The sequence below is a fragment of the Mercenaria mercenaria genome, unplaced genomic scaffold (assembly GCF_021730395.1).
Source record: "Mercenaria mercenaria strain notata unplaced genomic scaffold, MADL_Memer_1 contig_848, whole genome shotgun sequence".
Classification (NCBI taxonomy): Eukaryota; Metazoa; Mollusca; class Bivalvia; order Venerida; family Veneridae; genus Mercenaria; species Mercenaria mercenaria.
The window spans coordinates 30532-50514 of record NW_026463756.1 but is presented as its reverse complement, the minus strand read 5'-3'; the positions used below and the strand labels follow the sequence as shown (position 1 = coordinate 50514).

Here is a 19983-nt window from a genome sequence, read left to right as displayed (position 1 = left end):
AAAGATGCATACATTCTGTCGGCAGGTTCCGATCCAGAGAACAGAATTGTTGCTAAATTTACATAAAGATTATACCGAAATATGAAATTGCACATAATAAACGGAGTTACGTAAAGAAACTCCAAAACTGCGATGGTACTGGCAACTGTAGCCCTAGGTATGGGTTTAAAACGCACCATCCATTTCCAGAATGTGCATATGCGACCACCAACAACTTTGGAAAAGTATTTACAGAAATTGACAGAGCTGGAAGGAATGGGACAAAAGGCTGTTGCCAAATGTTACTTCAATAACAGTGACATAGCAAAAAACAGAAAAGGGCTCGATAATGCATGGTTCTTTACATTAAAAATTTAATGAAACTTGTCTGCGCCTACAATTAGTACAGCACTTTGGTTATCGCAATACCTTATTCAAAGGAGACCCCACAAATTGCTGTAGTAATTGTAGATCTGCAGCAGAAACAGAATGTTTGAAAAAACCTCAGCATGAAAATGTTTTAAGTGACAGGCTGCTAGATAATATCAATAATTGATGATCGCCATAAAAGAAGAAATGAAGTAAATCAAAGCCTTTTAGATCCAGTTTATCAATAAAAACAAAAGTTTAGTAGTAAAAATATATAAAAAGCTCTAAACAAGTGGGTCACAAAAGTAAATTAGGTAAAAACTACAATGAATTTAGCTGTACTTTATACCATATCTAAGATAAAAAAATCTAAGAATCACCCTTTAACATAATACAGGTTATTCCATTTTAATTTTGAACAATCAAATGCTATGTACTTAAGAATATTTGAAATTCTGATGTTCATCTGGCAGCATGCCCCTTTAACATTAGTGACTGTTAAATAAATAATGGACTAAATACAGTTCTGAAGTGATGGCATAACATTTGTAAAACATGGGACAACAGATGATCTAATTACAGAAACATAATCAAACCCGTAACATTAATTGATACATCAGGCAACATCTACATTTCAGAAATTTCTCTGACATTTTGAAAAATTTCCGTTTAATTAAATTCTACAGAAATATTATTTGACCATCAAGACTAACTTTGCTGATAAGATGTTTTTATTGCTTTAAACATTTTCAGTACTCTTTATAAAGGTTATCAAGTAGATTTATTTTTCTGTTTGATACAGTTTTAAAAAAAAAAAACATCTGCATTAGCCATTTTCAAACTGTATATTAATACACAATACACAAGTATGATGAATGTAAATATTCATTGTATTATTTCATATACTGGTATGTACAATTAACATATAATCAAGGCCTTCAAGTGGTTTATCGTCTAATTAACCATGGTTCTGAGTTCAAATGCGTTGGAATTAAACCACGAGGGCATTAGCCCTAGACTTTAAATACTGAACCATCTAAACGATGAATCAGAGGTGGAGGACTAATGATGTCAGAAACAATGTCGTTTATCAAATAGTCACGGAGAACATACGCCCCGCCCGAGGATCGAACTCACGACCCCGCGATCCGTAGACCAACGCTCTTACCTACTGAGCTAAGCGGGCGGGCTTCTAAAAGAATGTAACATGCACCATGCACAACTAGGGTTGGTACTGATCACTTGTGTGAAGTTTCATTACATTGTGTCAAGGGGATGAGGAGAGATGGTGCGCACAAGATTGTGTCTATGTATATAGTATAGTAACAAAAAAACAAAGTCCCATAACTCTGCAATTTTGTTTTCTAAAAGAACCTAACATGCCCCATACAAAACTATGTTGGTACTGTCACTTGTGTGAAGTTTCATTAAATTCTGTCAAGGGGATAAGGAGAGATGGTGCGCACAGATTGCGTCTAGGACAGACAACCTGAAACTAGCATACACCCCCTTACAATTTTGTTGTCGGGGGGTACAATAACTAGACTATTCTTCAAATAGTTGAGCTAAAAATGAATACTTTTAAACTTCTGTGGGATTTTTATTGGATTAGCAGAAAAAAATATTTATAAAAAAAAAAATAATCAGACAATTGAATTCCACCCAATCTATACATTTTTCAGAAAACATACCCAAATAATTCAATGTTTAATCATCAAATTCCACTTCCTCTGGTAATGGAAGTCCCCTTTTCAGTCGATTTGCTGTGTATAGTATTTTCTCATTTAAAACTCCTCTTTTGTCATACAGTTCATGAAAAACACTAGCCTTCATGTCATTAAAACTTTCAAGTTTTCTACCCGGTACAGTCCTAAAAGGCCGAAGCTCCCGGAGAACTTTTATAATACACTGCAAATCTTCCTCCTCAGATCTTTTCTTGTGTGAAGTAGATTTCTCTTTAAAATCTATCTAGCTATCAAAATTTTGTACTATATCCTTTATTACAGGTGCGGCCGCTGATATCTTTATAACAGACTGTTGAGTTTTATTTGCACCAAGGCCCATAATAAGAGTTTTTACCTCTTTGACCTGATTTTCTTTCTGAAGGTCAGCAGCCTTGTTTTTACCCTGCCTGCCTTTTGGATTCACAAAAGAAGTAACCCTTACATGTAATGAAAGTTTAGCTGGTAGTAATACCTCTGTCTTAAGTATAAAATCAATGCACTCTACCATATACTTTGAAAGAGGAGAATGATTGAAAAACAAAAATGGAATAGCTATCTTAAGGATGTTGCTTGTTCGGATAATATCACCTTCACGAATGGAGTCTTTAAAGTTTACAAAGTAGTACTGCAAGTAATTTAAAATATAGTTTTGCAGTTCATCACCCTGTTTGATCATAATGGTCACAGCAGTTCCTCCCAACATCACTCTTACACTGTGTTTAAAGATATTGGCACTGTTATGGCCTGTCCAAATTGTTGAAATTTGGTGTGGACATTTCCATTCTCTACGGGTAGTTGTACATCATGGCCAGCAATAGTCACAGTAACTCTGCTCTGGTCAGGTACCTGAAGGAATAGTGTGTTAATTTAATATGAATTATTACAATGACTTACAGAATAAAAAAACACAGGGTGGTTTAAGCCAGTACTAATGGTTTTTTACATGTAAAAACAAATCTTGTGCTTTTTAATTTTGAATATAAGACATCAAGAAACTTTTGATAAATGCCAAAGTAAGCAGGTTCTTTAATATATGTGTATATTATTACATGTGCTTCTGTACAATGTACAAAACCTTAATGTATGACTGAACATTACTTACTTCATTAAAAGTTAGGGAACTGCACACCATTATATAAACCCATCCATTGATTTTTTGAACTCCATGAGGCGTCTTGAATGGTGACTTCGATTTATATCTTCCTCCGATACATTTAGAGTAGGAATACTTTCCATATTGTCCATCCCAAAGTGCTCCATAGCAGCTCAAGCACATATGCCTTCCCGACAAGAAGGGCAAATCTTCGTGTGCTGAAGTGAATGAGATTTTTCATGGGATATGCAGAACAAAACAATTTTGACTAGATGACTAAATCAGTAGTCTTTTCCATGTTTGTACTTTCTAAATCTGTTGCATTGTTTTGTTTTTTTAAGATACACTTTCATGATCAGATGTTTAGGTTAATTATCAGATGTTTAGATTAATTAAGTGTAGTATTGTTAGTCAATAAATGCAATCTATTTCTGACTTGAAGTAACTATTATATCTATATCTGTTACTGAAAAAAGTGCCATTAATAAAGCCTTGCATTTCTCTGAAGTTTAATCTTTTGTCATTTGTATTATGCACCCCACTTATCTTAAATACCCAGTCATTATCAATCATATTTCAAATGTGACATTGTCATTCCCCTTGTCTGACTACTGCATAAAAATTCAACAGTGTTCCACCTAATTACCTTAAAAACGACTTTTCACGTTGCCGTTGACACTTGTTCTCTGAATTATTGTTTTGAGATTATACAACGTTCCAACATCCCTGCCAGAAGATTTTTTGAAAAATTTCTTCATAGTTTTCTGAAATATTGTAAACAAGTTTTGCTTAAAGATGTCACCATTTTGCCTTCAAACCCTTTTATGTTTATAGCCTGACACAAAGTTGATGGGATCCTGGAAATTACTGAATGTACTTTCTATGTCCCCTTTCCCAACTTATGACAAGCATACCGAGTAATAACTGACACAGCACTCAACATGTTGTTTATCTTATGTTTAAAAACTTGTCATATAATCAATCATATAATTTATAATCAATTTTAATGGTTATCAGAAACTATCTTTAAACCTAGCATGTGCAGTTATTTAAGTGTAATGTGTATGAAGAAGACAAGCAAATTTATAAATTTAAGTTTTTGTTACAGAAATGTACACAACTTGTAACTATGGATAGTTTCTTTTGCTGTTCAGTATGTACATTTGGCAACAATTATTAACTTATATAAACAATTATTAACTTATAAAATAAATATCATATACCTCTAGGAAATCCATCTGTGTGTGGAACATCTCAACAACCACGGGACACAAGTTGTCAAACCTCTCCTGAGCAGTATGGGCATCAAGCCTCAAATTCTTAGCTCCATCAAGCCGTACCCGTGTAAGTTGGTCACCACCCACAGGGATGAAACAATTCTTGAAGTCATCAACTGCAATTTGTTAAACATGTTTATATTACAGACATATTACAATGAAGTAAATTTACAATTATTCATGTATACAAGTCGTACTCTTTAAGCTGATCAGGCACTACCTAACCAAAATATTTTTTTCGTTTTACAAGACTACTAATAAATAAACCAAAGATCATCAACTGATTTTCAATTAAACTTTTTTGTGTGTTCAAGACTGCCTTTGGTCAATCATTGTCTGGTACTTGAAATGAAGAAGTTGTTGGATTTGCACTTACATCAGTACTTTGAAATACTTACTTCTACCACATTCTCTGTACCATCTTTGTAACTGTTGTTCATACGAATCCATGATCTGGATACAATCCTCATATTTGGCTTCATTCTTCAACAAAATAGGTAAACAGAAGGACGTTGTTTTCCTTGACATGATCTCCTGAATTATGAAATTAAGTTATTTTAGACAAATTGATATTCAAAAATAATATATATATCAACAATTTCAACATAAGAATATTTATACTTTCAGCGATAAGTTCTTCTTTAACAAGTGTAAGAAGGGAGTGAGATTTCATAAATTGCATAATATACCAGTTATGTGTACACAGTCTCAGTACCCTGGGTGAAATCTTCCCAAGCACCTAACATATATTTTTGACTAAATCAAACTCTGGTGTGAGCAAACAAATAGCAATCCTGTGAGATTAGATGAACCTATGTTAAGCACTTTTTAGATATGCAGGACACAAATTCAGTCCTACGGACAAGTAATTTGAGATGGACTTCATCAACATATAAATACCTCTATAACAAAGTTACATTTTATCTGATTTGAAAATAGCATAATCAATTACCTGAAGAGGATGGTCAATATGCTTTGGTACAACAAGGTCCATCCACTTGAAGTTTAGATGGGTGATAAGATCTCTAGCTACCAGAAGTTTAATATTGTCTTTAAATACACGTGCATCTGGCATAAATCTTCCTGCGTTAATGTTTGGATCCATTTCATTTTCCAAATAATTAACCAAATATTCGTTCCTCATGAAGTCTTCTGGTGTTACCCTAAATGGTGTAAAGTCTGTAGCAAAAAAATGATAGTCTTTTGACCTGTTTGCCATTTGAATGTCGTTTGTTGTCACAAATATGTCCACATTGTCACCGTTCAACTTGCCATCATTTCCATCTGCTATTGACTTCTTTAAACGCTTGTCATAATTATCTCCACACTCAGTAATAATATTGCCTTTACTGACTGCAGACATAGTGATGTGAAGCTTGTTCTGTCTACTAAGAAGCTGAAAAATAAAATTTAAAACCATTGACTCGAGTGATTCATTGCAAGGTATTCGATGATGATTTATCTATTTATAATCTATTCATTTCATATTTCTGTCGTACTTATTTCATATCATCCTTCATTCAATTAAATACTATCTCCAAAAATTATTTTATGATTAATCATTTTCATAAATGAGTATGTGAACTCACAAAATAAATAACATTAAATGGAAGTTTATATAACCAAGTGTATCTTAATCTGGATAACTTCAACTAACTAAATTTTATTTCAACTTAAATATGTGTCCTGGATACTCTTGTGAAATGCATACACCCTTCATGATATATATGCAAACTGTCCAACACTTTGTATGTATTTTTTACCAAGTTAGGACTGTAAACATATAGCCTGACCTAGTGGCACTAGGCTAGTGCAATCCCAAACATAACACAAGATCGATGCACAACTTTGTACGCTTTATAACATCCTTGTAATGCAATAACCTTAATATTTTGGCTCAAAAATTATTTCTCTTTTAGCTGAAAATGTTTAAAATTTTAGGTTTGGTCATACTATAAACATTACAATACTAGTAGTACGAGTTATTCTTTGTTTCTAAGCTATATTAAAAATCAAATCCCCGAAAAAACAGTTTTACAAATAAATTATAAAGATTTTTTAAACATACCATATTGTCAGCATGCATCTGACAGCCAGCGTTGTAATCATCCTTTGTATTGCAGACACCTGTTGTTGCGACTGTTTAAGATCACGCTATAAATCATTACATTGTGGCTCGCTTGTTACCAGAGTTCCCTATGATAGCTTCCATGAGTCTTAAAAAGAAGGGGATGTTTAGTTCTAGTTCATTGTAAGCAGCTTCAAACATAGGGTGCTCAGCAAGAGTATCAGGGGGCTTCTGATAAAGTATACTCATCTGGTTTGATGACATAACTGAGAATGCAGCCACCATCTCATTCACACCTTTGTTTTGCTTCTTCATTTGTCCTGTGTCCTTGACAACCTTGGTATCCTTACACTCAGATACGGCTTTATAGGAAATACAATGAAATGACATGTAGCAGGAAGAGATTTACTGAATTATGTTAAAAACAGTTGGATTTATTTAATGGAGGAACTCTGTAAAGTTAATTCATATACATTTTTTTTATCATATAAAACATAATCATTTACATTAAAAGCGTATCATAACGAAATTTTACTACATTTATACTACATATACTACATTGGACTTATTGAATGTGTACGGTATATGCGCCTACCAAAAAATACAGAATACTAAAGAAATTCAATGAAAAGGCTGTACAGTGAAAACATTCTTTCTAATACACAAGCCTTATAAATACATTCATCAGAGCGAGTCTTTTAACTAACTTAAAGTTTATGTTTATGCATGTGATGGGTGGTCAAATGACCAGGGCTGGTATTCATAAGCTCCAAAAGAAAAAATTTTCCCTAAAGGACTAACTGAGGGAAAAGTTCCATAGCATTTTGTGGACAGTTGTCGAGATAGTTGGAATGTCTAACAATATTGTCACATACAGTCTGGCATAGTAATGATGATTATCAATAAATCTTATAAATTTCTTATGTGCTATGTTGTTTAGGAAATTTTACAAAGTTACCGGTAAGGATTTTCCTATATCCCTTCGGAGCTTTATGAATATGAGCCCAGATGTCAAAAATAATTTTCTAATCAAACAGTATATTTTACCTTTGATTCGTCTACTGTATCACCACAATCCAATTACTGTAAATAACAATTGTAAAAAACACAATTTAATGTGATTAAGCCACAGTACCATTCTGGTGTATATCAGTAAAGAATTATTTATCTTTTTAATATTCTGGAACATTACAGATCATGATCAGCCTGTATATCCATGAAGTCTGATCCTGACCTGCACTGTTGGTCAGCACGTTTTTGGTATGCATCCCTTTTTAATAACAGTTAATGGTTTTGTCCAAATTGAAAACTGGACAAGTTTATTATAGAAATGTAGCAGGGTAAGGGTTAATGTGGCTTATACACAAACAAATAACATGTCATGCGATAACCAACCATTTAAACGAGAGCTATGAAAAGCTATGCATAGCAACTGTGGGACAGTTATAGAAACAAAAGAGTAAGAATATACAAAATTTGTGTGTGTGATGTGAGACCATGACCTATCAACATGTATTTGAATAATACTAGTGAAGTTATTTTTTGAAGTGGGCGGGGAAGAGAACTTCTCACATTAATAAACTTATCTATCTCTATCCGAGAGACTTAGCAATACCTCAAATGGTTATTATGCTCTGAACACAAAATATGACACAGAATTTGACCTAGCTATAACCTTAACCTTTCATCTACAGATCTTCACATCATCTCATCGCCACCTACTGTTATGCTACCATTGAAATCAATACCTTGAAAGGTTAAAATGTTATGTTCCATATATGAAATATGAGAGGTTAAATTACACATTTGAGCATCATTTGTAACATTGTACTCTAATGACCTGTTTCATACAAACTGCATATCATCTCATCTAAACCTTAGCATATGCCATACCTTGAATGGTTACTGAGATATATATAGATATGACAGACAGATAGAAAGACAGATGTATGTGTCAGAACATATACTTAAAGTAACAAAATTATAACAGTCAAATAACAAAATGAACTAAATAACAATGAATCAGGATAAAGACTTTCTATAATAGGGACACCAACTGACTGAAAACTGTTCAAAAAGTTGTAAATAGAGGCACTAGTTAAAAAACATACGTATGTCTCTTATTTATATAAGGAAATCTCTGTCTGTGAGCAGGTATAAACTATATAAAAGTTCAATTTCTGTGTATTTTTTTTTTTGGGATCCAATTAGTTTATGTTAACTGAAAGAAATCAGTTTATAATATTTATATGATAGTGTCTTTCTAAAGCTGATAAATCCAGTTCATTTTCTCAATTTATTTGTAGTATATACCTGCTTTCTGACAAAAAGTTCTTTAATTTCAACTTTTAAAGATGAAATAATTTGCAATACTTAAGTTTTCCTTCACAGTCCCTACTTTAGAATGCTTTAAACAGAAAGATCAAAATAAACAAACAAAAGAACAGGAACACACTAGGGGTGTTAGTGTCACTGTCTCACAATATAAAATGCATCAAGAGTGCATATGAACAAAAATGTAGTTTTGAAATAATTTATGCAGTATAAATTTAGCAATATTTTCCCAATTGTCATTTCATACATTTTTCTTCACATATTTGAAAAATGGGCTAAAAATTAAAAAGGATTTTCCTTTTAACAATGAACCTTCACCCCTAGAATACAGTGAAGTATTTGTGTACCTGAGTATGTATGATCTACTGGGCCAAATGACAACTTTTTCTTTGATCCTTTTGTAACGGAAGTATCTGACATACTGTCTGACCTCTTATTAACTTAAGAAACACAAGATTTGGTTAATAATTGAATTTTAAAAAGAAATACCAACCAAACTATGAAGATTAGAAGATAGAAATCATTGCTCAAATCACAAAATGGATTACAGACTTATGGAATTGCATAAAAAATTATTGAATAAGTTTATGAATTAAGGTAGATAATCAACTTCAAGGCAATCCATGGGGTTTTCTTTTGGAAGAAAACAATGTTGCCATAAATATAGATGTGCACTCCGACTGACATAAATTTGTATATAGGGCGACTTCCTTTCTGCTTACTATGTCAAGGTGTAATGTACTATAATAACACCGTTTCATCAATATTGGATTCATAAACGTGCACAACTACCACAAAGATCATTTTATGTACTGTTTTTTCAAGTGTTAAAACTCACTGAATAATTAGTGTACTTTTTCTCACTATAATTAAAACTTTGTATCAGTATAAAAAATTAAAGGGAGCAAAGGTTTGATCAACTTACCCAACTTCAATTTTTCTATGCTTGACATCAACACTTCAATCACGCTCTTTCGCTTCTCACTTGAAGACACTTGGATCACACGCTTCTCACATGAAGATACAATCTGTTCAGCCACGGTAGCACGCCTTCTCTTTGGTGTATAAGTTTTATCTGGAGTTATCCATCTTTTCTTCGAAGCCATATTGTTTTTAACAGACCTTTAAATAAAAGATATGTTTCATGTGTCACTCAATAGACCAACATAACTGAAACAATTTCGTTGAACTTTCATGTGTGATGCTTTACATCATTACATGCTATAGTATAGGTTTCAATGCGATTTATTTCACAAGTTAGCATAGATTCAAATAAAACTTACATGTATCGAAAGGGAATTCAATTCCTCATTGATTTTATGCCAAACTTTTTAAACAATATCCAAAATTACGACTTTTCTGGTGATTTAAACCTATTTATGTACTGTACACGATTAATGTTTACCTTGTACACTCCAATATGCGTAAGCGATAAAACAATAACTTTACATGACTGTGTACTGTGATTTATCCTCCCATTATTTTGGTCCTTCAAAGTTTTGACGTTTAACTGCCCGTCGCAAATTTTAAAACAATCTGAACATTATTTGACTAAGTAACTTTGTACTGTGTTATATCATCCATTATTTATCTCATTTGTAGCGGTTCTCGTATCGTATCGGGTGACCTTGGTAGCTCAACTGGTTGAGCGTTGGCACGGTAAGCCGAAGGTCCAAGGTTCGAGTCCTGGTGGACTCGTCGAGGCTGCAATTTTTTCCCGAGACTGTTACACATGCAAACTTAATCTGTTTATATCTCTGTTGGGAACACCCAAAACAAATCCATTGGGTATGTTTTCTGGTACATGTCCAAAGTATCTGATAATGAATCTATGTTGCCATAAATCGTAAACTTGCCTCGTTGACATTTTATAAATTTGTTTCTGCAATTAAACTCATCGGCTGTTTGATGTTTGTTGAAACTGTTGTCAAACAGGAACCTAACTACTCGAGATGCAGAAGAAACAGTTATACTGTATTATAATTTATTTGCCTGTTTGTGAAACGTCGAAAAATTGAGACTATCCTCACCTTTTAAGACCTGCGAAAAGCTCTAATGTCCTCCAACAATTTCTGCATACTTTCTTTATTATAGATACAAAACTAAAGTTGACAGCTATCACTTCAAGAACATCCTCGCTTTTCTTCCTCCCGGATAGCAGATAGAGATCTCTAGCACTACTCCCACAGAGGTGACAGGGGGCGGCCATTTTGACTGAAAGTAGTCCAAGATGGCGCCTTATTATGTCAGAGGTCTATTGCGTAGCATAAAGGCCGAGGTGATCAGATTGATTAAAGACACTGATTCTGGTATGCAAGGGTTGTGGCCTGTGGTCTGCGTATCGGTGGAAAGAGCCAATATACAAGAATGGACGATTGTTAGACTTGCTTCTGTTTACCATAATAAGCTACTGTATAGCTACTGTGCAGTACATAGATTGCGACTGATATTTTTCACCTTTGTAGCAAACCAGTTCTCACCTTTATAACGAGTTTAGAAAGCCGTATTAAATTAGGACTAAACACACTGATAAGATACAACAATATCAGTAACATTTATCTATCATTTTTGCTCATTTTTATATAAAGAAAACGCATTCAGGCACTTATTTTAATAAATAATTTATGTATAAATAAATAATGTGTATTTTGAACAATGGTATCTGTTTTTGCTGGTTTTTACTTTAATTGTCCATATTTTTTTATCTATTAAAAATACAACTGAACAATTCTTTATTTCTAATTTCTATTCAGTTTTCTGGTTTTAGTTTGTTACTTAGATAGAAAGATCATAATAACTGAATAGAAAATACTTGTCCTTTCTTTTATTGAATTTTAAGTAATTGTTTTATTTTTCATTAAATAAAGTGAGAGTTTTCTAAAAGGGTGAGAATTGCCATGATGTAAGAGTTATAATTTAATTGGTCAGGGTATATTACTCAGACAACATGACTGAGCAATTACAGTAAGTATATTATCAACAACAAAATAGAAAATTGTGTAAATCAAAAACCTTTTATTTCACTTATTTCATGAAGACATGAATAAATGACTGGCATATTCTGAAAAAAAGCTGCATTTCAATTAATGAAATGCAAAACACTGGAAAAACCAATTATCTTTACATATCATTAATATTTTTGATCCTCTGACATGGACTACATGTCAAGTCTACATGGGTTTTATGGACCCATATCAGACTGGACCAGACAGGACCCTGTTTATTGGGAATTAAAATGCCTGGCATTTAGGGGGGTGGGGTCACTTATAAAGGAGATTTTCTTTGCCTTTAAAGTCTGCAAATGTTCATAAAATATAATGGTTCCTCGGCCCTTGATCTCCTCATTAACAATCCTTCGAGCTATTGTAGACGTTAATACACAAAACATGAGTACAAACCATATATTTATCAGTCATGCTGGATTAATACTTATCCATATTATACTTGACCAACACTTGATAGAGCTACTTGTTATATTTATGCTAATTACCCGCATTCTACAGACTATGAGGATCTTACATAACTGCCCGTGCAAGGTCAAGGGACAGTGTTAAATGTAACACCGAGCGTAAGCATGCAGATATTTTTTTGCGTTTTACGTTCTTCCTATGATGCCTATTTGCTACTTGTCGCGGTATGTAAAAATAAAAAGTCCTAAAGAAAGCCGTGAATAAGATTTACATATCCATTTACATACAATCCAGAAATACTAAAATGGATAAGAACAAGTTCAAATTCAGAGACAAAGCACACAAATCATCTTTTTAGAATGATAATTCATTTTGCCTTCTAAAGCTTCTAATTAAGCTCTCCTGTTAATTTATGGTTTCGAATTTTAAGACTTTTAAAATGGTGTACTCGCTTTTCAAAGCGTATATATGTTAATGCTTTTATTTTAATCTTTGATTTTTTGTTTGTTTTTAAATCGGCTTATGCTTGTATGAGGCTATAGAAAAAGGAGACGAACATTTGGCTGTAGCTAGATTAAAAAAAAATGAAATAATTACATGTACATTGGGAGGCAGATTCGAAGCAGTATGTTTCCTCCAGCAAAACGACAGAAATTGTCTTTGAGTTGCATTCTCTTCTAAAATATTCTTATTTTCAAATTAATATGAAGGCGTGCTTTCAACACATTAAAAAGAACACACAAAGTACATAGACGTTCTATGTATTTGAAAATTCTTAAGTTCGCAACAACAGTAAGTTTCTTTCAGCATTAAACACGTGAAAATACTCTTGCATTATGATTATATTTGTACAATCGAACCACAGAAGCATAAAAGCATAATAAATGTATCAGTTTTCGGATGATCACGATTTATTTTTTCTCATTTCTTCATGAACGAAAAATGTGTGATTGCCTTTTATATGTAGACTGAACTTCATTGACCTAAGACAACATTTATATCTACACAGTATTTACGGCCAATACGCCTAGATCAAATATATAATGCGCTCACTTTCCAGTGGTTTGTCAACATCCGGTAGAACGTGATTAGAAAATCTGTTCACTTTAATTGAAATAAATAACATATATGAAGTAGCGGTATATATCACGCTAAGGGATACCTGTTACACGACAAAATGGTTTCGCACGAGCCTTGTTAATGAATGTGGGAGTTACGGTTTTCAGGACGAATTCTCTGTTATTTGCTATCATTGAAAACGAAAGTTAGTTGGAATTGCACATACTGTTACATCTGTTCAACTGTTTCATTGTTTTGACAATATAGTGTTTCGGACTCAATTAAATAACAATCATTAAACAAAATACATAAATAGTAAAGTTCATCTAATTCTAAGGTACACCATTTGTTTCGCTCAACTGTCACCGTTTTTTATGACGACCCATTTTTCTTTTTCACATATTTCTGTCTGTAGTTTGATATATTTTTACTAAGAATTATGGTAGATTCTGTTTTAAAATCTGCCTCTGATACATTTTACAGACACTTTTAATATCAGTAAGCGGGTGCATTTCAGATACCAATAATTACTTAAAGTATTTCAGTTAACATTGCTGTTGAGTTACAAGATTTTACAATTTTTTATTCACAGCTTCTATGATTTGGAAATTGCTGGAAGTGCTAATTCAATGCTGGGACGTTTGACAGGGTAATATCCGAAATTATGGCGCCTTTTCTCTCCCCTCAAACGTTTTATGTTTGAAGAGATCTCCGTTCACTGCGTATTCCTTTGGAAAAATCGCCTTCAGTTTATGTTAATGTTAATGATTATTTAATCAACAATATATTAACGAAAATATTTTCCTTTTACTTTCCCGACTAGCTTGCCAAGTGTCTTTAAAATAGTTACCTCTAGCATAGGCAGAGTCCAGGGGTCATGTTGCTTCTATTCAGTTGCTGTATCTTGGCTTGCTTTTATATATATATATATATATAAATATATATATATATATATATATATATATCGTAAAATTATAAAATGACTTCACACGCTCGCTTAGTTTTTCTTAAATTTTAATATAAAAGTCACAAACTAGTTTCGCCGTGAATGGCTCATCAGTGTGTCTAAGTATATAACAATAAGAGAAAGGGAATTAATTCAATAGAGATGACGTTGACGTCAAGGAAACAAGGGACGTAATTTCGACGTCAAACAGGGGAGTTAATGACGTTATAATCAGGGGTCATGTTGCTTCTATTCAGTTGCTGTATCTTGGCTTGCTTTTATATATATATATATATATATATATATATATATATATATATATATATATATATCGTAAAATTATAAAATGACTTCACACGCTCGCTTAGTTTTTCTTAAATTTTAATATAAAAGTCACAAACTAGTTTCGCCGTGAATGGCTCATCAGTGTGTCTAAGTATATAACAATAAGAGAAAGGGAATTAATTCAATAGAGATGACGTTGACGTCAAGGAAACAAGGGACGTAATTTAGACGTCAAACAGGGGAGTTAATGACGTTATAATGTTATTTATTAATCCGTATCATGTGAAATGTTCCGCATGTTTAATTTCGGTTTAAAAAGTTTTAGCATTTTTAGAAGAAAATTTATATACCAAATTAGAACAGACATATGACTTAGAATTTGCACATTATAATCGAGAAAACTGGAAAAGATACCTTGATGATTGCTTCATATTCTGGAATAAAACAAAGGTGGAACTTAAACGATTTCATGAAATTTTAAATGATCTTCATGAAGATATTTGTTTTACAATAGACTCAAGTAACCAAACATTACCATTTCTTGACATATTGGTCATCAAAAACGACACTGACATTAGTACAGATATATATTTCAAAGAAACTGATACTAAACAATACCTTAACTTTCATTCATGCCACCCAAAGCACACAAAAAGAAGCATCCCTTATAACTTGGCAAGACGCATTTGTACCATCGTATCAGATTCCAAACTTAAGGCTCGAAGACTTAAAGAACTATATCTTTCATTAATGAAACGAAATTTCTCAAAGAGTACAATAAAAAAAGGAATTGAACTAGCTAACAGCTTACCAAGAGACACTCTCCTCAGACCAGTTGAAAAAGATCTAAACGAAATCATACCCTATGTATCTACATTCAACCCAAATAATAAAGAGATGTTTAACGTTCTCAAAAACAAGATATCAATTTTAGAGACTGACTCAATTATGAACGAATTATTAAGAACCAATACTATCATTAGGAGCAAAAGACAGCCACCAAATTTGAAAAAACTATTAACTAGAGCAAAATTTTCTGAATTAAATATACAAAGAAACAACACGGTTTACAAGTGCAATAGACCTAACTGTAACCTATGTAAACAAATAGAAGAATATAATTCATTTAACTTTAATGGGAAAATATTTTACGTGAATGAAAATATGTCCTGTGATGTGAAAAATGTAATTTATGTTATGACGTGTAATGGCTGCCATGAATATTACATAGGTCAAACCGGAGACAAATTAAGAACTAGAAGAACAATTCATTCTCAACAAATTAGAGACCCGTCGGTAAGACAATTACCTGTCAGTAGCCATATAGACTTTTGCTGTACAACAGAGCCAAAATTTAAATATTCCCATTTTATAAAATGAAAACTAACAGTTTATCAGCTAGATTAACAAAAGAAAAATACTTTATTGACTGTTTTAAACCGAAATTAAACATGCGGAACATTTCACATGATACGGATTGATAAATAACATTATAACGTCATTAACTCCCCTGTTTGACATCGAAATTACGTCCCTTGTTTCATTGACGTCAACGTCATTTCTATTGAATTAATTCCCTTTCTCTTATTGTTATATATTTAGACACACTGATGAGCCATTAACGGCGAAACTAGTCTGTGACTTTTATATTAAAATTTAAGAAAAACTAAGCGAGCGTGTGAAGTCATTTTATAATTTTACGATATTTTGTTCCCGTTCCGGGTTCTTTTTTATTTGTTATATATATATATATATATATATATTATTCACTTTCATTCAAATACAACTGGGACTTTTGAAGTCATGTTAGGCCAAACTCAGACTGACAGACAAATAGCTTAATGTAAGTACTAAGTAGCTTTCTCGATGATGCACTTTTCAGCAAGTAATAGATGTTTCTTTACTTGGTAAATGTGTTATGCATAAAAATAAAATATATCCTTAAGAGAGGTGGATTGTTTGGGATTCACCGAAAATAGCCCTGTACATATTTCGAACCGATGAGACTTATTTGACAAGCGTCTTGTAACAATAGCTTATTATATGCATGTACTTGAATGTCTGCATGTATGACACCTTTAACAATAACTTACTTAATATCTTCTAATATTGACACCCCAAACGCTCAAAGAATATAATGTTTAACATATGCTTATTTGTGTGAGTATGAAATCGCAACCACAGTAACACAGTAACATTCAGACCTTGTTTCAATTACTTATATACTTGGCAGCGCTGCCTGTGTAACTTCCTTCATAAAGACAAATTACTTCAGACGTATTGCTTTTCTTTTTGTAAAATTATGCAGGGGCACATTGTCACATTATTTATACTAGGCTCCTTCGAGAAAATTAAATTCAATCAGCCGTCAGCAAAACCGGTTAAATGTCTAAAATTTTATGTGACCATCGCTACTGACATTTGTAAATTGTCTCTTGTCGTTAATACTACAGGGTGTATCATTAATAAAACAGGGCAAAACGTGAATTGATTATTTTCACATTTTAACGCATATCTGGAGAACATAATGTAGCATTTCTTATCTTAAATAAGTGCGTTCTAATTTGTTGTAGATTGATGTAGAACAATATATTATGTAGAATGGTAGAGAGAAGCCTTCCTTTCGTACAACGATATGCGACTAGTAAAATCCAACTAGTCAGTAGGAATAACTCATAAAGAAATAAGAAAGAACGACAGGTGTTACATACATACTTTATTCCACACATTCTATTTGATATTTGTTTGAAATTGAAATACATAATAATAGAAGTATTTAGAAATAGCAAAAGTAATATCTACAATTTCAATGTCCTTCAAAAACAACAAAGAATGTACATCGGAAGTAGAAGAAAATATATTGAAGCCATGAAGCCATGAAAATTATTGCAATATGTAGAATTTTAGAAATTATCCCTGAATACTGTAGACTGAAATACTAGAGATATGCCATTATATGTTATTTACTAATAAATCAAGGCTTCTAATATACAATTTCGAAACATGAACATGCCATCAAAACGCTAGACATCATTTATAAATTGATCTAACAAAATAAGTAAATATTGCACTTTTTCTAAATTTAATGGTCTAAAATTGCATACTACACCATAACAACATAACAAAATCTTGTTTTAGACACAAGGTGTAAATTTTTATATATAGTTGTACAAACATGTATGATACTGTTAAGTCAATCCTATCTGTAGCAGGGGGTTTCATCAATTTAAAATATACAGTAAATACTCAAAAGATCACCGGTTGTGTCAGTATAATCTTTTTTTATTCCTATTGATTTTAACTGAATTTGAAAAATGTACTTTCCCTGTGTTAAAACAGACAAAATTACGATTTGAAAATAAAAGCATGTCGAAATTTTAAGTGTTTGTTTAGTAAGTCCTGCTTTTATGCTTATTGAGAAATTCTGAGAGTGTAATAACAAACCATTCACACATTAGTCAACAATGATTTTCTTTTTGTTTTCAGATATCACTCGGGCTGAAATTAATCATGGAAAACATCTTTTATAAATATTTGTTGACTGAATTTAGTTCTTATTCTGAATCAGATAACTTGAAAATGATATTATTTTATAATAAAAGAGAAAACATCGAAGCAAGGAAGATTTTGTTATCATCATTGTAGCAAATACATGATAAAAAGTTTTGTATTAAAAAGAATTCGTGCAAATGACTTTGAAATGGCAATGGTCCGAAAACTATGTAAATTGAAAAAGAACACATATATGCTTACATACATACATCCTTCAATGTCTGATTTATATCTTGACAAACAGCTTGATTAAACACTGCAGACAGGGCAATATACGCCCGAAGTGTTATATCATAGGAGGAAAAATAAAAGATATCGTGGATATAATGTGGAAGAGGGTGGGAGGTTAGGATTTTTGTGCTAAAAAGGGGATTGAATACTGTGGTATACGAAACTGAAAGAAGATAGGGGTGGGAATGTTAATGTCTCCGTGTAGGGGGCGGGGCGGTAGGCTTGAGTAATGAAGATTGTTGCACAACCAAATCACTTTATCACAATTTAATTTTATTCCAAGTTTTAAGTCGAAATGTTGAATAATTGCTCTAGACACTCTATACAAAGGACAACGTTAAATTAATATGTGACCACGACCTTTAATCAACTGACCAAGTCCATTTGCCCTGTACAACGTGTCATTGCCACCTACGTACATGCCAAGCTCTAAGACAATACCTTGAGTTGTAATTAAACTATGATAAGGAAACGTTTGATCTTGCTGTACCTGCCAACCTAATTCAAGCTCTAGAATAATATGCTTAAAAATGTGCTTTTTTGCGGGGTAGGGGTTAGGGTGAGTAGATCGTTAGGAGTAACGAGGATTGCTACATTCCTCTAATCATCTCATCTCCAACTACCTGTATTCCTAGTATAAATCTTATATTTTGAAAGTTTTTTTTGAAGTATGCTCTGGACACAAAATAAAACGGACAGATTTGAACGCAATTTGTGACCTTGGCATTTGACCTACAGACAACGTTCATGCGCAAAGCAAATTATTTATTAACTGCTACCTACCTATATGCAACATTTGAAGCCAATACCATGAATTGATATCAAGTTATGCTCTGGACACAAAATATGACAGAAAAAAACTACTTGACTGTGGCCGTGACCGTTGGTCTATAGATCTGGTTTATGAACTCTGCACATTATCTTGTTACCACATACATATATACCAAGATTAAGGTCAATATATTGAATGTCTACCAAGTTATTCTCAGGAAACAATATAAGAAGAACATTATTCAGCTCCATTTCTGACCTTGACCTTTGACCTTTGGACCTGTTTCATGCATTCTGCACATTGCCTTATTGCAACCTTTCTATTTGACAAGACTTAGTATAAAGGGAATAAATTGACTACTAATAAAGTTATACACAGAAATATAAGGTCAAATTTTATATATTAGTTCAATTTTGTGACCTTTGCCTCCGACATACCAACCTGATAAATGTGCTCTGCACATGTTCTATCGCAACCTAATAATAAGCAATATGCAAAGTTTTAGGTTAATACCTTGAACGGTTATTAAGTTTTGCTCTGGACATAAAGTATGACGCACAGATGGACGAAGGAACAATTGGACGGACAGCCGCACGCACCATCACATAACACAACTTTTTCCGAAACAAGTATATAAAAATGGCAAATGTAATTTATGACAAACCTAGGATACGCATAAAACTAAAGAGCTACATTTCATTCACGACACTGAAATTTATCAACTAAATACCTATTTAAAGAAATCTTAACGATACAGTAAAACTGAAAAGAAAATATATTATCACCAGTTCAGATGATGCATACAATTTATGGTTTCTTGGATTACATTGTAGATATCAATCAAGAGATGATTTTGTTAGGTACATCAAAGAATAAAAGAGAGC

At 32.7% G+C, this 19983-nt stretch overlaps 1 pseudogene; it reads right to left on the bottom strand.

Moving 5' to 3' along the window:
* Positions 1 to 1882: 1882 nt before the first annotated feature.
* LOC123524006 (uncharacterized) lies at positions 1883 to 5562 on the bottom strand (annotated as a pseudogene).
* Between the last annotated feature and the right edge of the window lie 14421 nt (positions 5563 to 19983).